The sequence below is a fragment of the Heptranchias perlo genome, chromosome 12 (assembly GCF_035084215.1).
Source record: "Heptranchias perlo isolate sHepPer1 chromosome 12, sHepPer1.hap1, whole genome shotgun sequence".
NCBI lineage: Eukaryota > Metazoa > Chordata > Chondrichthyes > Hexanchiformes > Hexanchidae > Heptranchias > Heptranchias perlo.
Genome location: NC_090336.1, coordinates 16688410 through 16711493, shown reverse-complemented (window position 1 = coordinate 16711493; position 23084 = coordinate 16688410). Strand labels below are relative to the sequence as shown.

At 44.2% G+C, this 23084-nt stretch overlaps 1 protein-coding gene and 1 long non-coding RNA gene across 7 annotated transcripts in view; one reads left to right on the top strand and one right to left on the bottom strand.

The window, feature by feature from the left end:
• LOC137327844 (potassium voltage-gated channel subfamily KQT member 1) overlaps positions 1 to 23084 on the top strand; it is a 699654-nt gene that overhangs the window by 295269 nt on the left and 381301 nt on the right. The window lies entirely within an intron of this gene.
• The window catches only part of LOC137327846 (uncharacterized), a 94999-nt gene continuing 90703 nt past the window's right edge, over positions 18789 to 23084 (bottom strand). The window contains exon 3 of the long non-coding RNA XR_010964561.1: positions 18789 to 19085. This is a non-coding gene — a long non-coding RNA (uncharacterized lncRNA). The remainder of the gene's footprint in view (positions 19086 to 23084) is intronic.

The following is a 23084-nucleotide window of genomic DNA, read 5'->3' as shown; positions in this document are numbered from 1 at the left end:
TGGTGTGTGACTTGGAGGGGAATGTGCAGGTGGTGTTGTTCCCAAGTGCCTGCTGCCCTTGTCCTTCTAGGTGGTAGAGGTTGCGGGTTTGGGAGGTGCTGTCGAAGAAGCCTTGGCGAGTTGCTGCAGTGCATCCTGTGGATGGTACACACTGCAGCCACAGTGCGCCTGTGGTGAAGGGAGTGAATATTTAGGGCGGTGCATGGGGTGCCAATCAATCGGGCTGCTTTGTCCTGGATGGTGTTGAGCTTCTTGAGTGTTGTTGGAGCTGCACTCATCCAGGCAAGGGAAGAGTATTCCATCACACTCCTGACTTGTGCTTTGTAGATGGTGGAAAGGCTTTGGGGAGTCTGGAGGTGAGTCACTCGTCGCAGAATACCCAGCCTCTGACCTGCTCTTGTAGCCACAGTATTTATATGGCTGGTCCAGTTAAGTTTCTGGTCAATGGTGACCCCTCAGGATGTTGATGGTGAGGGATTCGGTGATGGTAATGCCGTTGAATGTCAAGGGGAGGTTGTTAGACTCTCTCTTGTTGGAGATGGCCATTGCCTGGCACGTATGTTATTTGCCACTTATCAGTCCAAGCCTGGATGTTGTCCAGGTCTTGCTGCATGCGGGCACGGACTGTTTCATTATCTGAGGGGTAGCGAATGGAACTGAACACTGTGCAATCATCAGTGAACATCCCCATTTCTGACCTTATGATGGAGGGAAGGTCATTGATGAAGCAGCTGAAGATGGTTGGGCCTAGGACACTGCCCTGAGGAACTCCTGCAGCAATGTCCTGGGGCTGAGATGATTGGCCTCCAACAACCACTACCATCTTCCTTTGTGCTAGGTATGACTCCAGCCACTGGAGAGTTTTCCCCCTGATTCCCATTGACTTCAATTTTACTAGGGCTCCTTGGTGCAACACTTGGTCAAATGCTGCCTTGATGTCAAGGGCAGTCACTCTCACCTCACCTCTGCAATCCAGCTCTTTTGACCATGTTTGGACCAAGGCTGTAATGAGATCTGGAGCTGAGTGGTCCTGGCGGAACCCAAACTGAGCTATACATCATTGGCTATAAAGTGCTTTGGAACGTCCTGAGGTTGTGAAAGTTTCTATACAAATGCAAGTCTTTCTTTCTTCAAGGGACGTGAAGCTAAATCTCATCCAGTAGATCTGGTACCCAGATTAGATTTTTCACAAAGTATTGTCTGGTGCTGCTGTGCCCAATGCTTATCCTGTCTATGTTTCAGGAGTATGATGGAAGACTACAAGTCCTCAGTAACAGGAACAACAACAAAAATGTTTGCTGAGTTGCAGTTTCACAACTTTCTTCAGGCAGTAACATCAGCATTAATTTCCAAGTTCTTGAGGGGGAAAAGATTATCTAAGTTTGAAGATGGCTAAATATTCACTGTTTCTCACGCTTACCTAAGGTTCACCATTAGTATGAGCTAAAGCACTTTTAAGAGTTTCCCTTACATCTTCTTTGGGAATGGTTAAAGCCTTAGTCACAGTGCCCCAGACTTGAGCTGGGAAAGGTTAAAGCCCTCAGACCAAATCCTACAGCCTGCGCCAAGAATAATTAAAGTGACTAGCCCTGAAGCTTAGGTCAGGAAGGGTTAAAGTGCTACACAGTGACCATGAAACCTGGGTTGGGAAGGGTGAAAGTGCTACACAGTGACCCTTGGCTCCCTTCCTGCTGACGCTGAATTATGGAAACTACTTGGAGGTCACAGAGGAAACTCTGGAGTTCAGACAGGGTCAGTAGATCAGAAATTGCGCTCGCTGTAACATTTGTGTGGCATCTGATAAAGTCCTACCAGTTCTGTATCTGTAGCCTGCGGTTACGACATGCTCAGCATATTTCCCATTTTTCCGGAGAAATTAAAGTGGCCTGGAGGCGAAAGACATAAACACAAAACTGTGGCTAAATGAGAGAAGTTACAGAAAAACAAATAGAATAGACTTTGCAATGAAGCAGAAATGCCATATGCCACTCAAAATGGCTGCAGCTGTTGTCTAGTTATAAGTCTGGTGACAATTTAGGTGCCTGGTTTATTGTCTAATGGGAAAGGACTAATGCAAGGATATAAAGCTAGAAATGCCTGTTGGTCATACTAGTGGACAAATGTTTAATGCCCTCTTATGACTTTCTTCTGTCCACTGTTTTAATAGAGGCGCCAATCTGTTTAAAATTGTTAACAATTCGTCCATTAATATCTCCAAAAATAACTTTTAGAGTTTGTTGTAATTTAGGGGCTTGTTTATTGGGTGAAAATGAAGCAACGCACTTAATGAGGCTGGGCAAAAGAAAAGCATCCTTTACATTCAAAGTTATCCATTTTATGAGGAAAGTCAGTCTCGTCACTCTTTTATTAAGTAATCCCCTGAGTATGTTGACTGTTCCACATGGTTCCTTGCTGTAGGACAGAGGGAAATGCTTTTATGAGGATAACAGGCCAGAGTTTAATGGTGGAAATGTGAGGGTATTTACTTTTGAGGATCAGGGAGAATTTATATGGAACTTTTCCCCCAGGTGACTGAGTGTGTGGGGTAGGGTCTCTGAAAGACTGCACACGGTCTGTGGAAGGACTGAACTTGATGGGCCCAATGGCGTTCATCCAATTCATCATTCCTTTTCTCTCGGACCAATGCGCTGGCACCTTTATTGTTTTATTTATCGGGGAGAGTAGAGAAATGTATGATTTACTGTTCACTGTTCGCTCACCTGTCTTGTGTAAATAAAAAGATTTGTTGGTTCAGAGTCTGAGTCTGGTAAGAGTGTACATTCAGTCTGCTTTTCAAAGGGAAGAGAAGAGAATCACGTGGTAGCTCCTCATATTTTCCGGTAGCTGGTGTACGTAATCATGGTCCTCTGTTATGACCCCTGGGTCTTTTAACTTTGCAACCTTGGCATCCTATTTGATCCTGAGCTGAGCTGAGCTTTTGACCCCATATCTGCTCCATCACCAAGACCGCCTACTTCCACCTCCGTAACATCGCCCATCTCCACCCCTGCCTCAGCTCATCTGCTGCTGAAACCCTCATCCATGCCTTTGTTACCTCTAGACTTGTCTATTCCAATGCTGTCCTGGCCGACCTCTCACCTTGCACCCTCTGTAAACTTGAGCTTATCCAAAACTCCACTGCCCGTATCCTAACTCTCACCAAGTCCGTTCACCCATCACCCCTGTGCTCGCTGATTTACATTGGCTCCTGGTCCGGCAACACCTCGATTTTAAAATTCTCATCCTTGTGTTCAAATCCCTCCATTGCCTCGCCCCTCCCTATCTCTGTAACATCGTCCAGCTCCACGACCCTCTGAGATCTCTGCGCTCCTCCAATTCTGGCCTCTTGCACATCCCAACTTTAATCACTGCACCATTGGCAGCCGTGCCTTCAACTGTCTAAGCCCTAAGCTCTGGAATTCCCTCCCTAAACCTCACCGCTTCTCTAACTCTGTCCTAATATATCCTAATGTAGCTTCACCGCTCCTGAGAAGTGCCTTGGGATGTTTCACTACGTTAAAGGCGCTATATAAATGCAAGTTGATGATGTAGATATGGGGCAGAAAACTCTACAATCCTGATCATAGGAAACTCAAGGTCCACTTACAGGAGTGTATCATACAAAGAAACCTAAAAATGTGACACTTAGACTTAGGACAAATGTTAGGTTTCCAATCTTGAATGAAACAGTAGATGGCCTGTATGACAAAGGTAAAGTCCATTTTGTCTATTTGTCCTGTATTTTTAAATTGAGTGTGCCTATAGACAACCTGATTTCTGACACAGACCAAGCTCATGTTTATGGAGTTTGTCTTACCATGAATGCTTATTTCTTTGTGTTTTATTTTTGGTTTATTCAGTTTATTAATGGATAATCTTTAGTGACCTCACTGAACAGGACAGGTGTGAGACACTTGATACAGCCCCAGCACATCGCAGTGTGATTTGTAATAAAATAGGATCCAAGGAACAATCCTCTTGGATGAGGATTGTGCGCAGATCGAGACCTCTATAAACTGTGGATGAAAGAAGCTGATTTACCAGTCTTTGCAGAACAGCCCATTTAATCATTCATTCCGTACCTCAGTAAAATCAATCTCATTAAAGGCCCCTGACTAAAGCCTACTACGTCTTACACAGAAGTTCCTGTGCTTTTACGGCATGCTGCTGCTGTTTTTACCCTATGTGAAGAGAACCTTAATGCCTCCCACAGTTGAATAGTCTGCTAAAACTATCTGGGCTCACACTCAAAGAACAGCTAAGGCACCAGAGGGCAGCCAGCCCCTATGGAGCAGTAGCTTCGAATGAGTCTTAGCAGCCCCTTTAAGAGAGGAGGAGGAAACAACTAGAGGGTGGAATTAAATGCTTGTGCTGTGTTTATTACAGGTGACTCTGTCGTATTGGACGGTTGTATTGTTCTGTTGCATTTAAATCATCAGAGGACAGGATAGGAGAGGATTTTCTGGTCTCATTTGCATTGCTAGTTTATCTTTGAGCAATATTTAAGCTGAACATTTACTTTGTCCTTTTTGCCCCCTGCACGAATAGCAGGTTGGTACAGCAAGGAATAGATGCAGAGGACCTCCCCATCCCCCACCCACTCCTGCAAAGTTGTCTTGCATCATGTTGGCTTCATCCCAGTGTCTGTAGTTCTGCTGGTGGCGGTAGTAGTTCTGCTGGTTGGCATAATAGGTCTGTTGGGGGTGATAGTGGTTCTGCTGCTGGTGGCAGTGACATTGCTGGTTACGACAGTGGATCTGCTGGCGGTGGCAGTAGTTCTGCTGGAGGTGGCAATAATACTGTTTGAGACAGTATTTCTGCATGAGGTGACAGTAATTCTGCTGGTGGTACAACGCCCACTGTACTCTCCCTTGTTAAAAAAGAAAAAACTTGCTGCATTATCTTCCTGTTTTTAAAGAATGAAAACAACTGACAAGCAACAATCAGAGGCCAGTAACCAGTGCTCCTTGCATTGCATCAACCCATACACTTGTCCACGGGTTAATTTCACATTTGACTTCTACAACCAATAGAGAGATAGCAGGCGTGTGAGAGAGAGAGAGAGACTTTCAGCCCATCAGTCTGTGCTGGATTTGAACCCCAAGATGGATGGTTAATGTTCTACATCCTCCACCATCCAAATGCAAACTGACTTCTTTTCCAGCAGAGCACTGAATTTTATTGCAGTTACTGTTCCAACTCAGCTCAAGCACAATTAGATGAAAAGGGGTCGGAGGACACTTGTATGGAGCAAAAATGCCAGCATAGACCAGATGGGCCGAGTGGCCTGTTTCTGTGCTTACAATGATCTAACAATCATTTCAAATCAGTATTTACCTCATTTTTTATGTTATGAATAATTATCAACCAGTCACCTCAAACATCTTTTAAAAACACATTTGGCTCCTACAAAAGTGAGAATATAGGTCAGATTTCAGGATCTTTTAACCATTTTTCCACAGAAGGATATTGAATCAAAAAAGTTACTTTTAAATGTGTTTTAAAACATAGTATATTCAAGCAAGTTAAGAAAAAAAGCTTTGCAGACGATTTGTAGTTAAGATTTTAATGAGCTACCCTTGATATTGTTTCTTCTTAGATTGTAAATAATAAACAGTTTGTTGGCTTGTCTCAACAATTGAACAATGTCTCAAACCCATTGTATTGGAAAGTCTTTGATTCCTTTTTGGCTGTGAACATAGGGAGATAAAAGACAGAGGCAGAGACACATACAATCGAATTTTTAAAATTGAAAGCTGCGAAGCAGTCAGACTCAGCAAGGGCCGAAACCAAGAGGTTAGAAATGCTGGAGGACTGTTAGAAGTCATCTTTTTTAAGTCAAGTAAGACGGCCCATTAATGTGGGAAAGTGTGGTGTGTTCTTTATTTTGTATTATGACGTGAAGATAATTTGTACTGATTGAATTAAGTGAACCCGAACCTATCTGCTTTCTGGTATGTCCACCTTACTGTGAAATAAAGCAGCTTATCAAAGTCGTAGCTGGACTCATCTCACCATGTGTTTTCATGATCTGCCTTTTTGCTCAGTTCGCCTTTGGAGAGATTGAAGCACACAAGTGAAACATATGAATATCTGGTTTAGGTCACAAGGGGGTACTATTGTTACACACCTGCGTTATGCTATCATACAGGTAGATATAAGGCCGTGCTAATCCACTCCCGGAAAAGTAATATGCTTTGACTGCTTATGGGAGCAACTGATGGCACTGAACCCAAGTAGGTATCTAATGCAGACCCAATTTTGTAACAGGCTCCCAGATCTTTCCCCAGAAACATTATAGTACAGCTTGAGATACCATTATTTAGGAGTTAGCTGTGGCTCAGTTGGTAGCACTCTCGCCTCTCGGTCAGAAGGTTGTGGATTCAAGTCCCATTCAAGGGACTTGAGCACAAAATTAGGCTGACACTTCAGTACAGTACTGAGGGAGTGCTGCAATGTTGGAGGTGTTGCCTTTCAGGTGAGTTGATAAACCGAGGCACCGTCTGGCCTTTCAGGTGGACGGAAAAGATTCCATGGTATTATTTGAAGAAGAGCAGGGGTGTCCTGCTCAATATTTGTCTCTCAACCAATATCACTAAAGCAGATTATCTGATCATTATCTCATTGGTATGTGTGGGATCTTGCTATGTTTGTATTCTGTGTTTCCTGCATTGCACCTGTGAATACACTTCAAAAGTGCTTTGGGATGGCCTGAAGTTGAGAAATGCACTATGCAAATCTATCTTTCTTTATTGTCCCCTTTTCTGTCTTGTTCTCACAGTTGATATAAGAATACTCTGTAGGGCCATTTGCTTTGAAGCGATTTAGTTGCAACTTGTACCCAGTGAGCCCTCTGGAACGTTAGTGGGTAAATACACCAGTTGGTGTGGTTCTGAATCAGACAGTTGAGGAAGGTCCCAAGTTCAATCTCTAGTCTGTGCTGATCTCAGCATAAGTTGCTACAGTTGGCCTCAGTGCCCCTGAGCCAGGATGGGAAATATCAATTCGGGTTTCTTTTCCTCATGAATGCTCCACCACCGCTGCTGCAAAGTGTGCACGTTGGAAGGGGGAGAGTGTGAGGGTAACTGTGATGTGCATCCACTTTCTAAACACAGTGTTCTGCCATTGATTGTTTGGAGAGAACTGCAGCAGAAATAGCAGTGAGGCTCCCTTGGTAGCTGAGCAATGCGGACTAATAAAGTCCCAGGTTCGATAGCTGTGGTATGTGCTGAGTGGGCTGATAAGTGTAGGCCGCACAAGTATCACTATGACTCAAAGCTTTAGAGAGTTAGGATTCCTTTACTGTTATTTGTCTGAGAGTACGCTTTTTTTGTTTTCTAGCCAACGATACTGAGAAACAATAATCTAATGACAAAGAATTACATTGTAGTGCTCTCAAAATCCATAAGCTGAGAATTTGTTTCTTAATTCTAAACTGGCTTTTACCAATCGACTGCTGTTCACGCTCAAACACACAAAAAGGAAGAGAAAGAAACACTGAAATGGATTCAATTCCTGTTGGTAAGTTAAAACAAACAGTAAAATGAAGCTGCTGAGGTAGAATTTTATTTTTCTGATGTGCTTTTGAGCATCTTCTTTCAGTGCATCACAATCAAATGTTGCCTTGTGAAGTAACCCGTTCATGTTGCTCAGATTGTAGCTTTCATGCACTCCACTCCAACATATACAAAATAATTTATGAGCAAATAACCTCCTTTGATGACTTTTCTTAAATAAAACATTTCAGAATGGTCAAAGTCATGTCTTATCTTAAATCCATCTCTGCCTAGAGCTGCTCTGGCTGCATACTCAGCTCTGCATCCCAATTGCCAACCTAATTAACTCTCACATTAATTTCTAGTCAGTCAATGTTGCTTTCAAGCAACTTCCAAACTGTTAATGCAGAGATAATTCCCATTTGCAAGTACAAACAGTTGTTTCAATAACACATTACAGTTGGCCTTGTGTGTCTGGATAAATTCACCCTTTCTTCCTCCCATATTGAGTTCTGATGGCTCATCAGCTGCTGTTGATATGAAGCTGGTTTCAGGACATCCTGTTGTGTATGATCTGGGTTTGGTTTGTTACATTGGTTTAAGCCTTCACTGATTTACTATCAAAACTTCTTGCGTTTAAAGTGTTTCAGGTGTACTGTCATCAGTGCCACTCACCTCCTGATTGTAAAAATGTCAAACACTTTGTCCAATACCCCAACGTATTTTCCTCTACAGCCTCTTGTTACGTCTACATCAATGAGTGCATCCATTAAAATTAAGGCTGCATATAGTGACACCACTATTCCTGGCTAGAATGGAGATGATTGGATAATTCTCCTGTTAATCACTCCTAGAGACCACACTGCTGTAAGTGACTGGGATTGATTTTACACACATAATTTGTATTATGTAACGATCCTCCACTCACTGCATTTTGCTGGAGAAATCACCCTTTGCGGGAGAAGTTGCTGAGTTTTGTGTGCTGTAGTTTGTAGAGACTCTTTTTAAAATAGACTCTGTAAATAGATCGTTTGCTGAGTAGATAGACTTGGTTTGCCGGAAGTCCTTCCAAAAGTCCTGCCCCGCCTCCAGCTGATTATATGACACAGTGCAATCATTATCTGACACAGTGCAATCATTATCTGACACAGTGCAACTGATTATCTGACACAGTGCAACTGATTATCTGACACAGTGCAATCATTATCTGACACAGTGCAATCATTATCTGACACAGTGCAACTGATTATCTGACACAGTGCAACTCATTATCTGACACAGTGCAACTGATTATCTGACACAGTGCAATCATTATCTGACACAGTGCAATCATTATCTGATGCAGTGCAACTGATTATCTGACACAGTGCAATCATTATCTGACACAGTGCAACTGATTATCTGACACAGTGCAATCATTATCTGACACAGTGCAACTCATTATCTGACACAGTGCAATCATTATCTGACACAGTGCAATCATTATCTGACACGGTGCAACTCATTATCTGACACAGTGCAATCATTATCTGACACAGTGCAACTGATTATCTGATACAGTGCAATCATTAGCAATTGATTATCTGATACAGTGCAATCATTAGCAACTGATTATCTGATACAGTGCAATCATTAGCAACTGATTATCTGATACAGTGCAATCATTAGCAACTGATTATCTGACACAGTGCAATCATTGTCTGACACAGTGCAATTTATTAACTGACGCAGTGCAACTGATTAACTGACACAGTGCAACTGATTATCTGACACAGTGCAATTCATTATCTGACACAGTGCAACTGATTATCTGACACAGTGCAACTCATAATCTGACACAGTGCAACTCATAATCTGACACAGTGCAATCATTATCTGACACAGTGCAATCATTATCTGACACAGTGCAATCATTATCTGGCACAGTGCCAACTGATTATCTGACACAGTGCAACTGATTATCTGATGCAGTGCAACTGATTATCTAACACAGTGCAACTCATAATCTGACACAGTGCAACTCATAATCTGACACAGTGCAATCATTATCTGACACAGTGCAACTGATTATCTGACACAGTGCAACTGATTATCTAACACAGTGCAACTCATAATCTGACACAGTGCAACTCATAATCTGACACAGTGCAATCATTATCTGACACAGTGCAATCATTATCTGACACAGTGCAACTCATAATCTGACACAGTGCAATCATTATCTGACACAGTGCAATCATTATCTGACACAGTGCAATCATTATCTGACACAGTGTAACTCATAATCTGACACAGTGCAATCATTATCTGACACAGTGCAATCATTATCTGACACAGTGCAACTGATTATCTGACACAGTGCAACTGATTATATGACACAGTGCAACTGATTATCTGACACAGTACAACTGATTATCTGACACAGTGCAATTGATTATCTGACACAGTGCAACTGATTATCTGACACAGTGCAACTGATTATCTGACACAGTGCAATCATTATCTGACACAGTGCAATCATTATCTGACACAGTGCAACTGATTATCTGACACGGTGCAACTCATAATCTGACACAGTGCAATCATTATCTGACACGGTGCAACTGATTATCTGACACAGTGCAATCATTATCTGACACGGTGCAATCATTGGCTGACACAGTGCAATCATTATCTGACACAGTGCAATCATTGTCTGACACAGTGCAATCATTGTCTGACACAGTGCAATCATTGTCTGACACAGTGCAATCATTATCTGACACAGTGCAATCATTATCTGACACGGTGCAATTGATTATCTGACACAGTGTAACTGATTATCTGACGCAGTGCAATCATTGTCTGATGCAGTGCAACTGATTATCTGATGCAGTGCAATTGATTATCTGACACAGTGCAATTGATTATCTGACACAGTGCAACTCTTTGACACAGTGCAACTAATTATCTAACACAGTGCAACTGATTATCTGACACAATGCAATTGATTATCTGATACAGTACAACTTTTTAACAATCGCCAAACAGGAGGGTTCCCTTCCAGTCGGGGAACACTTCAGCAGTCATGGACATTCATCCACCGACCTTCGGGTAAGCGTACTCCAAGGCGGCCTTCGAGACACACGACAACGCAAAATCGTCGAGCAGAAATTGATAGCCAAGTTCCGCACCCATGAGGACGGCCTCAACCGGGATCTTGGGTTCATGTCACGCTACACGTTACCCCACCAGCGAACAAATGTTATCTGTTTTTAATATAACGGGTCAGTTGCTGTCTTTTCTATGTTTCTACCTCTCTATCTCTGTTTTTTTTTGTTTGTTGTTTTTTTTTGCTGATTTGTATATTCTGTGAGACCCGGCAGGTAACACCTGTCTATCTGCACACTGATTGCCTTGGCAACGAGCAGTTGAAAAAACTGTCTGTACTCACCAAGCATTGTTCTGTGAATTATAAATGTGATTTCATTTCGAGGATTTCATTTCACATCGTTCACCTGACGAAGGGGGAAGCCTCCGAAAGCTTGTGAATTTAAAATAAAATTGCTGGACTATAACTTGGTGTTGTAAAATTGTTTACAATTGTCAACCCCAGTCCATCACCGGCATCTCCACATCATGACTTTTTAGCTACACAGTGCAATTCATTGGCTGACGCGGTAGTGTCAGTAGACACTCTGTAAAAAATTAATGCGAACACTTGAATTATTACATTTCTAGTTTCCAAACTCAAATGTATTGTATAAAAACAATTGCTATCGGGGCATAATTTATTTATCAAAACCACCTTATTTGCATTGTGCATGTGGCCCACATGAGTTTTGTGGTCAGTGGCACTCATTGGCCTACTTTATCCTTGCCCTTAAATTAACCCCGCAGTTATGTTTTGAGTCTTCTATATTTGAAAGGCACTGATGAACATCAAAACTCAGACAGTTAGACTAAAGGCTGTGACTTAATATTATTTTAATTTTTTTAAATAGAGATTGATGCCAGAGGTGCTAGGTGATGATCCTACTGATGGTTGTTGTAAGCTTTATGGAGTTCATTGTGGGCAAATGTGAGGTCATCCTCTTTGGACCCAAGAAAGCTAAATCGGAGTATTTTCTAAATGGTGAAGAACTAGAAAACTGTAAAGGAGCAAAGAGATTTGGGAGCCAAAGTCCGCAAATCAAAAAGGATAATGAAATGGTGGCCTTTATCTCAAGGCGCAGGAATAAAAAAGTAAGGAAGTTATACTTTAGTTGTATGAAGCCTTGGTCAGATCCCATCTGGAATACTGCATTCAGTTTTGGGCACTGCACCTAAGGAAGGATAAATTAGCCTTGAAGGGGATGCAGCGCAGCTTCACTAGAATGATACCAGGGCTTAGAGGGTTAAATTATGACGACAGGTTGCATAATCTTGATTTGTATTCCCTCAAGTATAGAAGTTTGAGGAGTGATCTAATTGTGGTGTTTAAAATGTCAAAAAGATTTTATAGGGTAGTTACAGAGAAACTATTTCCTCTGGTGGGGGAATCAAGAACATGGGGACATAATCTTAAAATTAGAGCCAGGCTATTCAGGAGCAAAATCAGGAAGCACTTTTTCGCACAAAGGGTAATAGAAATCTGGAACTCTCCCACAAAAGGCTGTGGAAGCTGGGTCAATTGGAGATTTCAAGACAGAGATAGATAGTTTTTGTTCGGTCAAGGTATCAAAGGATATCGAGCAAAGGCGGGTAAATGGAGTTGAGGTGCCGATAAGCCATGATCTAATTGAATGGCGGTGTCGGCTCGAGGCTGGATGGCCTATCCCTGTCCCGAATGTTCCTATGTTCCTTTGTCTTGTTAGTCAGGCTGCTAACATTGCACAATACTCGAGCTATTTGGTCTAGATTCACTGAGTTCATGACATGACTTTGATAAGTGCTTTACACATCCCCTATATCATCGTGACCGAGAGCTCATCACCTTTTTCTGTTTCCAATTATGAAGTCATGGTATCACATGGCTTGTGGTCTTGTTTACAAAGTCCAGCCTGGCTTGTTGGCGTTCCACTTCCTGCTGTCTGAGCTGCCGTCTGGTTTCCTGGTACACTGCAGATGCCCACAATCAACTTAACATCAAATTGGTGGTTAGACCCCAAAACTGGAACTTAAAAGATTTCTGCGTAATACTGACGCACATTGACGTTTTAAAACAGCCCCAGACACCGCAACGAAACCAAGACCTAAGTTACTAGCATGACTGGACCTGTTAGGGACAAATTATAATGAATAAACAAGTACAAAATTAGAGAGGAAACAACACATCTAGTTTATACAAATGTCAGACTGGCAAGGATCGAAAGGAAAGAAAGAACTTGCATTTATGTAGCGCCTTTCATGACCTCAGGATGACCCAAAGTTCTTTACAGCCAATGAAGTACTTTTGAAGTGTAGCCACTGTTGTAATGTAGGAAACAGGAACATTTCAAAGTGCCACTGGTGGAAACGTCAGAAAGAACGCTTTCACCAATTTGTGTATATTTTCCCTTTCCTCCTCTCCTTTGCTTACAGTGTTGACTTCTCGCTGGGCATCTCTTGGTACCTCACTCAAGCAACCATTCTTAATGTGCAAGCCCAGCAAGTGAGTGGTGCCTACCTATTTGAATGCAGAGAGCATCATAGCCAAGCCCTATCCTGTCCTCACCCGGCAAGTTGCGTGCAGTTAATAACCTTGACAGAGTTGCTCAATAGCATCACTGTAGTTAATGAGTAGCTGATGAACTTTTAATCCGGCGCACTTTCTGAGTAGCTAATTTGTAACGAGTACCCAGTAATGGGAAAGATGTATGTATATCCTCACTGAGAAGATATGGGGTACCGTGTTGGTAATGCTGCCTCTAACTGTGTAAACTTGAGATTAAAACAACACTCTTAGACAATGATGTCTGTTTTCCCAGGCTCTTGTGAAATGGTCTAATGGTGAGTTGACTCCAGAATTCCTGAACGGTGCAGTAAAAGCAGGTTATCTGATAACATTAAGGATTACCTCATTGCACTTGGCACAATTCATTCCAAGATTACCCTGTAAGCTCCACATTCCAATGTAGTTAAGTACTGCAGGGGACTGGACCTTTAACCTTGATTCTGCTGTTAAACTAACAAGGAAAATTGGCAAAAAAAAAGTCAAACTGTAGTCAAGAGACCACTTGCCAGGTAATGGGTAACACTAACGAATAAGCGCAAAGTGTGTCATTAAGAATGGCTCTGAACCCTTTGTTAAACATAATGAAGAGCATCTTCATCTCATCTCCACAGGGACACTGCCAATGTGTTCATTAATCTCCTTCTTTGGCTTGGGATCTGCTTTCGTCGCACCTCTGTGAAGTGCCCTGGGATGTTTTTTCTTGATTAAAGGCGCAGTCCCTGAAATCTGTAGCTGTCTAAAAGGCGAAAGCTGATGAAAATAGAAGCTTAGCTCTGGTGAGACATGGCTGGGTAGTGAGACCCTTCAAAGCAAACATTTTCACTGACAGTAAACATGCAGTAGCTACGTGCTGATGATATGGCATTATGTTGAGGATTGAATAAACAGAACAACAGGCCAGTTCTAAAGAGGATAGGCCCCTCTGAATTTGGATCAAATGAATTGGCCCAATTCTTTCTGATTATCTTATTTTCCTCTTCAATTTTCTTCCTTCACATCCTCTCCTAGGTGTCAGCTGTGGCTCAATTTGACGCACTCTGAGTCAGAAGGTTGTGGGTTTGAGTCCCACTCCAGAGATTTGAGCACATTATCTAGGCTGACACTCCAGTGCAGTACTGAGGGAGCGCTGCACTGCTGTCTTTCAGATGAGATGTTAAACTGAGGCCCCGTCTCCCCTCTCAGGTGGACATAAAAAGTCCTATGGCACTATTTCGAAGGAGAGCAGGGGAGTTCTCCCAATGTCCTGGCCAATATTTGTCCCTCAACCAACACCTAAAATCAGATTATCTGGTCATTATCACATTGCTGTTTGTGGGATCTTGCTGTGCACAAATTGGCTGCCTCATTTCCTACATTACAACAGTGACTACACTTCAAAAGTACTTTGTTGGCTGTAAAGCTCTTTGGGACGACCTGAGGTTGTGAAAGGCACGAAATAAATGCAAGTTCTTTCTTTAATTTTCTCTTGAAGGATTGATTCCCTCATGTGTGAGTCTTGGCAGTTACAATTGGCCGGCTATCTGACAATGGTGGGCATGATGGCCGAGCCTAATCCTGTCTTCACCTAACGTCCAAACACCTGCAGTTCCAGCCGGGGCATTGTATAGAGATTAGGAATGGGAAACCTGGCTCATATTCCTTCTGTAACTCAGCATTGGGACCAACTATGGGTGGAATATTGGCAGAACAGCACACCGCCTTAAGATAAAGGCATTGTGACAGCTTCCTCGAAAGCATGCATTGACTTACATAACAACAGTTTCAAACCAGATGAACAGCGAATGGATCTTTACGATTCAATGTGCAATGGGGCATGTAAGGTCACATGGATGCAATCTACAATCCCTTTAGGAATCCTGCTGTTTAGTAAAATTGCACAATCTTCTCATGCTGCTGCTGGTTATCCACAGCGAGGGAGTTTCAATTATTGTCTCAAGCGGATAAGGCATCTGTAGCTTGCTTTATAGATCAATGTACTGTAAATTGACTAATGTGACTGACGTCACCCACTCTGTAAATGCAAACATGAGGGTACTAGTGGGTGGGCACAGAGTGTGTTTGCTGCAGCCTGGCCTGTTTTAGCATCCCTCTGTTGGCTCTCTCTTCCAACAAACACAAGTACAGGGGGATTCTCTTCTTACTGTTAATGATGTTGGGGCACAACGAACTGCACAAAGATTGCTGGGCACCTAAGAGGTGCTGGGGAAAAAAAGTGCACAAAAACCAGGACAAGCTGCTCAAATATAATCAGATTGCTCCTCCAAATCTTCATATACAGCTCTATAAATGGACTTCCTCATAAAGCTCAGTCCCCTCAAACCTGGACACCCTTTTATATAATACCTTGATTACACTTCCTCCCACCCACTTCCTGAAAGGACTCTATTCCATTCTCCCAGTTTCTCTGTCTCTGTCGCATCTGTTCTGATGATGCCACTTTCCATACCAGTGCTTCTGATACGTCTTCTTCTTTCCTCAACTGAGAATTCCCCTCCACAATCGTGTCCTTCCCATTTCCCGCAATTCTACCCTCACCCCCTTCCCTCCCTCCCAAAACAACGATAGGGTCCCCCTTGTCCTCACCTTCCATCCCACCAGCCTCCAAATTCTGCCACCACCAAACACATCTTCCCCTCCCTCCTCTTTCAGCATTCCGAAAGGACCATTCCCTCCGCGACACCCTGGTTCACTCTTCCATCACCCCAAACACCCGGTCTCCTTCCCATGGCACCTTCCTGTGCAAGCAGAGGAGATGCAACACCTGCCCCTTCACCTCCTCCCTTCCCACCGTCCAGGGCCACAAACGCTCCTTCCAGGCGAAACAGCGATTTACTTGTACATCTTTCAATTTATTTTACTGTATTTGCTGCTCACGATGCGGTCTTCTCTACATTGGGGAGGCCAAATGCAGATCGGGTGATTGCTTAGTCTGCAAGCATGACCCTGAGCTTCCGATCGCTTGTCATTTTAATTCCCCTTCCCACTCCTACTCTGACCTCTCTGTCCTCGGCCTCTTACACTGTTCCAATGAGGCTCAACGTAAGCTCGAGGAACAGCACCTCATCTTTCGTTTAGGCACTTTACAACCTTCCAGACTCAACACTGATTTCAATAACTTCAGATCATAACCAATGCTCCCATTTTTTCAGTCAGCTAGTGCTGGTAATGGTTCTGATGTTGCCATTTACATCTGCTCCAGACCGATCTTTTGTTTCTTAATCGGTCCCATTACCACCTTCCTTAACTTGCACCATCATCCCTTTTGTCATTTAATCACTCGTGCCCTCCACCCTACCACAGACCTTCCCTTTTGTTCTTTCCTCCCCTCCCCTTCCTTCCCCCCCGCCCCTCACCTTTCCCTGGCTCTGTATTTGCTTAAAAACTGTTAAATCTTTCACTTCTTCCAGTTCTGACGAAAGGTCTTCGACCTGAAACGTTAACTCTGTTTCTTTTTCCACAGATGCTGCCAGACTTGCTGAGTATTTCCAGCATTTTCTGTTTTTATTTTATATTATATAAATGAGTACTGGAGACAGCACTATCCTGTCAGAAGTACCACAATGTGGCATGATTTCTGTAATGACGTCATTGTGGCCTGATTTACACGCTTCTGCCCGCAGACTGGCAGATGTTTCCTGGGGCCATTGAATTCTTGATTGTGAAATTAAAAGGGTGAAAAATGGGTGGAGATTCAGGTCCATGCAGTTTCCTAATTGGCTGTGTCATTTTACACCTGATCAATTGGAAAGTCTTGGTTAGTGTCTTTGCTTTCGGAAAGAACGCTCAAAACAAATGCCTGAATAACATGAGGATGTGTGATATATTTACTAGGACGACCGATGTAAGAGGAGTAATTTTCACAATAAAGGTTCACCACACTGCTGCAATTTACAGATACAGCGATAATCTTTTTAGTTTACCACTTTGTTTTCAGACATGTTTTCTGCTCCGCCTAAAATCCACACCTGCACAATAGCTCCTTCGCATGCCCACCTCACCTCCCACTCCACCTTCGGCAGCAGAACCATCAGCCGTCTCAGTCCCACACTCTGGCAATTTCTCCCGAAACATCTCCCATTTGCTACCTGTCTCCCCTCCTTCAAAACCTTCCCGAAGGCCTACCTCTTTGATCTTGCCTTCAGTCACCTCCAGTGAACTTTTTTTTTATTCGTTCACGGGATGTGGGCGTCGCTGGCGAGGCCAGCATTTATTGCCCATCCCTAATTGCCCTCGAGAAGTTGGTGGTGAGCCGCCTTCTTGAACCGCTGCAGTCCGTGTGGTGAAGGTTCTCCCACATTGTTGTTAGGAAGGGAGTTCCAGGATTTTGACCCAACAACAATGAAGGAATGGCGATATATTTCCAAGTCGGGTTGGTGTGTGACTTGGAGGGGAACGTGCAGGTGGTGTTGTTCCCATGTGCCTGCTGCTCTTGTCCTTCTAGGTGGTAGGGTTTGGGAGGTGCTGTCGAAGAAGCCTTGGCGAGTTGCTGCAGTGCATCCTGTGGATGGTACACACTGCAGCCACAGTGCGCCGGTGGTGAAGGGAGTGAATGTTTGGGGTGGTGGATGGGGTGCCAATCAAGCGGGCTGCTTTATCTTGGATGGTGTCGAGCTTCTTGAGTGTTGTTGGAGCTGCACTCATCCAGGCAAGTGGAGAGTATTCCATCACACTCCTGACGTTCCCCCATCACTGCTGAGTGTCCCGTTATTGTGGCCACTGTGAAGCACTTTGTGGGGCATTTTATGACCTCAAAGGTGGCGTATAAATGCAAGTTGTTGCTGTGAGCATGGGCAGAAGGCTGCTCCCCACCTCAGTCAATGCAGCTGTGAAATAGGCAAGTAGGACATTCAGCAGAGCAGCCCGGGGATGATTTTTTTTCCCTCTCTTCCTCCCTTTGGGAAAACACCAAGCCTTCACTCAGCAGCTCCCCAACAGCAATGTGGCTGATCTAGGAAGGTATTGGTGCGCGTGTGTATGTGCAAGTAAGAATCATGGGCACAAGTCCAGGTACCACCATTCTTTGGCTCTACACTCCAGAACTGCAGCACCAGGCTGAAAGAGCTCCAACCTGGCTGATGGCATCTACATTTGCACAAGCTCTGGTCTATTTGCATCAGATGACTGAATAACAATCGTAATCCAGTGCGGGTGCCAGCATCCCAAGCGGACTTGTGTCGCTCTGTAACTTTTGGAGCGACAGTGCACTTTGGCACCAGTCAGTTCTGAGTTGTTGACTGCACGTTGCCTGACAAGTTTAAGCCGGCACCATAGAATGGCAACGTATTGCACCCAAATATCTACCCCCCGCCCCCCCCACCCCCGCCACCAAAGGACACAGTACTTGATGTTCAGCCAGTTAGCGTTCCATAAGTTAAGTTGTCAGCAGCTGGGACACGAATGTTTTATTCAGTCTGTGTGTGAAGCATTGGCTCCAACAGTCTTAGTGCCAACTCTCAGCGAGTGCGAGAACTTTTCAGAATAAGAACAAGTCACTTACAGTCCCACATTTGAGAGTTCTCACTGCAGACCTGGTTGACAATTCTTTTGTAATGAAATAACAAAGCTATATACTTCATCCCTTTTAATTTTGCAAAAAAAATGAAATATTTCAAGGTTGTCTTAGTTTCAAGATTACGATAGAGATATTAAATGCAGTGCCCCATTAATGTGGTGCTAACACAGGGAATGTTTTATTCAGGAAGGAGACAGCAAATCTCCCAATCTCTCATTTTTGCATTTTAATTGTCAGTGAGAAACAGAGTTAGTGGCGTCACGAATAAAAGAGGAACATCCTTGTTGTTGTCTCGGGCAGGGGGCTTTTATCCAGAAGCTCTTTGGGCAGCGGCTCCTCCTCCTCCCCTCAACGTCACAAAGTGAGGCAGTTGTCATATGATGCAGATTTTTAGTCGAGAGACCTTGGGATACAACAACAACTTGCATTTATATCGCACCTTTAACATAGTAACACGTCCCGAGGCGCAATTATCAAACAAAAATTTGACACTGAGATGCATTAGGACGGGTGGCCAAAAGCTTGGTCAAAGAGGTAGGTTTTAAGGAACGTTTTAAAGGAAGAGAGAAAGGTAGAGATTTGGAGAGGTTTAGTGAGGGAATTCCAGATCTTAGGGCCTAGACAGCTGGAGGCACGGGCGCCAATGGTGGAGCGAAAATTGGGGATACGCAAGATACCAGAATTGGAGGAGTGCAGAGATCTCGGAGGGTTGTAGGGCCGGAGGAGTTTACAAAGATAGGGAGGGGCGAAGCCATGGAGGGATTTAAACACAGTGATGAGAATTTTAAAATCGAGATGTTCCTGGACTGGGAGCCAATGTAGGTCAGAGAGCACAGGGGTGATGGGTGAATGGGAATGGGTGCGAGTTAGAGCAGCAGAAATTTGGATGAGCTGAAGTTTATGGAGGGTGGAAGATGGAAGACCAGCCAGGAGAGCGTTGGAATAGTCAAATGTGGAAGTAACAATGGCATGGATGAGGGTTTCAGCAGCCGATGGGGCTGGCAGGGGCAGAGATGGATGATATTACGGAGGTGGAAATAGGCGGTCTTGGTGATGGAGAGGATATGGGGTCGGAAGCTCAGCTCGGGGTCAAATAAAACGCCGAAGTTGTGAACGGTCTGGTTCGGCCTCAAATAGTCGCCAGGGAGAGAGATGGAGTCGGTGGCTAGGGACCGGAGTTTGTGGCGGGGACCAAAGACAATGGCTTCAGTCTTCCCAATATTTAATTGGAGGAATTTTCTGCTCATCCAATACTGGATGTCGGACAAACATTGTGACAAATCAGAGGCAGTGGAGGGATTGAGAGAGGTGGTTGTGAGGTAGAGCTGGGTGTAGTCAGTGTACATGGGGAACCTGACGTGTTTCCAGATGATGTCGCTGAAGTACAGCGGGTAGATAAGAAATAGGAGGCGGCCAAGGATAGATCCTTGAGGGACTCCAGAGGTCTTGGTGTGGGAGCTGGAAGAGAAACCAGTGCAGGAGATTCTGAAGCTACGACTGGACAGATAGGAATGGAACCAGGTGAGGGCAGTCTAGAAATGGAGGAGAGGTTGGAGGAGGATGGTGTGGTCAACCATGTCAAAGGCTGCAGACATGGCGAGAAGGGTGAGGAGGGATAGTGCACCGTGATCACATAAGTTGTCATTTGTGACTTTGATGAAGGCCGTTTCAGTGCTGTGGCGGGGGCGGAAACCTTATTGAAGAGGTTCAAACATGGAGTTATAGGAAAGAAAGGCACAGATTTGGGAGACGACAATATGTTCAAGGACCTTCGAGAGGAAAGGTAGGCTGGACATGGGGCAGTCGTTTGTAAGGACAGAAGGTTCAAGGGTGAGTTTTTTGAGGGGGGAGTGATGATGGATGATTTGAAAGGGAGGGGGACAGTACCTGAGGAGAGGGAACCATTAACAATATCAGTTAGCATGGGGGCCAGGAAGGGAAGCTGGGTCATCAGCATTTCGGTGGGAATAGGGTCAAGGGAGCAGGAGGTGGGTCTCATGGACAGGTGAGTTCAGGGCTAGGGCAGGGGGGATTCTTGGGGGAAGTATGGCTTGGTGGTCTAGGGGATGGGAGGGAAACAACAGAGGCAGTTGAACAGTCTCAATTTTAATGACAAAGAAGTCCATGAGCTCCTCGCACATTTGTTGGAGGTGAGGGTGGTAGGGGCAGGGGAGAGGGTTTTAAGAAGACTGTTTGTAGTACAGAAGAGAAGCCGGGGGTTATTTTTGCATTCCAGGATAATGCTGGAATAGTGAACAGTTTTGTCAGAGGAGAGCTGCACCCAGTAATGCTTTACATGGTCCAGCCAGATCTGGCGATGAATGGTTAAACCAATTGTTCACTATAAATGTTCAAGTCTGCATCCCTTGGACATAAGGGAGTGGAGATGGGGACCGTACTAGAGGGATCGACCAAGTGAAGAGAGAGTGAGGGTCTTGCTGGGGACGAGGGCATCAAAGGTGGAGTTGAAGGTGTGATTGAGCAGATCGGTAGCTGCAGAAATGTCGTGGTGAATGGCGAAAGATGCGGAGAGGGGCGGTGATAGTTGATCCGCTGGCAGAGTCTACAGGGTCAGCGGGGGAGTGGGAGGGGAAGGAGATTGGCAAGATTAGCCCCCAGCTGGCCTGCTGGGCGGGAAGGTCAGCAAGATAGTAGGATGGGGCAATTGGGATTGCTGCTCCTAAGGAGTCAGCGACGAGTGCTTTGATGGGCCCTTCGGAGGATGCCAAGACAGGCACAGAAGGAAGCTGTGGGTTTATCCAACAGGTAATAAAGCCTGGGACGGCGGCAGGAGAGTTGGAAGGTCGAGGAGTAGTGAAGGGCTGGGGAGGGTTGGATAGACTCATTCAGTTGTTAATCGGGCAGTGCGTTGCTGGTACCCACACAACTGTTGCTGGGATGAACCCATCTGATTCTGCAGAGTCAGCTTCACTTCCATTGTGTGGGCAAAATCCTGCCCTATTATTGGGCCCAGCATTCCGAGCTTGATGGGACATGGATAGCAGCAGGTAATTGCATGTAAACGGTTGGGCAAATTTAAAGGTATGTTGCCACTTAAAGGTATATGCCCACAGCAAGGATTGTCAGCGATGTCTACATCCTGAGATAAATTTTTAAAAAATTATTATGATGAGTTTAGCATTATTATGAAGCGAAACTTCTGGGGGGGTAATTTTAACTTGATGATGCTGTAAAATGGCCGATATTGAATTGGTCGCGTATTATTCACCTGCCTGATTTTCCCCTACATTGACTTCAGTGGAAAGGAAATTCGGGTGTGGGGTATAATGGCCGGTTGATTTGATATCACCCAAAGTAAAAATGACCTCCCTGTAGTGTAAATCGGGTGTAAAGGCCCGAACTGTTTCCTAAGAAAGCCTCACTTCATTTCACTCCAGTACCGGACGGACTCTTACTCCAGATTCAGGCTACACTTACACTATAACTGCAGTGTCAGTATGAAACAAAAGCACTTTGGGGTAGAATTTCCGTTGGGCATCCCCGACCTTTGCCGTAACTTCAGCGGAAGATTGATGGAAACACCAGAGAAATGGTGTAAAGGCCTGTTTATGACATGCCTCTGGGGTTGCTGACGGTATTCTGCCAAAGTTATGGCGGGTGATCAGGAAAAGTTGTCTCGGAATTCACTGCTTTTGTATTTATACTCCAGTCTTACTCAGGAAAGGCTGTAAAAATGGCTGATGTGGATATGAAAATACTGCAGTAAGGCCTGTAGTTCTGAGGCTGTGATTAAATCTCCTTGTTAGGGCAGTGCTGAGCTCCGTTTAACTCATGCAAAAGAAAACCCGGTGCTTAAGGCTGATGCGGGATGTAAAAAGTGGAAAAGGGAATTCTATGTCTCAATGAGCACAAAAATTCACAACAAATATCAAAATAATTAAATTTAGCAGGGGAGATGTGGACGGAGTCTTCAATTGCTTACTGTTAGAATTTTATGCTGCAATGAGGTGAAAGATGGGAGATGTACTAAATGAGTGAGAAGGAAATTGATTCAGCAAACATTTTTAGTTGTGCAGAGGTTTCCCTTAAATTGAGTCATTGTCTACTTTGGGGAATTTGATTCCACTTTCCCTCTCTGTGGTTTTCAGAAGACTGGAATACCCCAGAGAGGGTATTGAAAGTGACTTGCCATTCAACGAGGCAGTGACCTTTCAGAGAGAGAGAGAGAGAGAGATGGAGGGAGGGAGAGAGAGTAGAAGCTAATCAACATTGTCCAAAAGCGAGGAGACTTTAAGAAGCCTTAACAGTGTACTCCTTTGAAGAGTAATGGTGTAGGCCTTGAATAATGAGAAACAGGAAAACGCTCACTTAAATTCTGGATTATACAACTCAAGGGCGACACAGAAAGACTGTGTAAATCTGAAAAGAAGCAGAGAGCAAG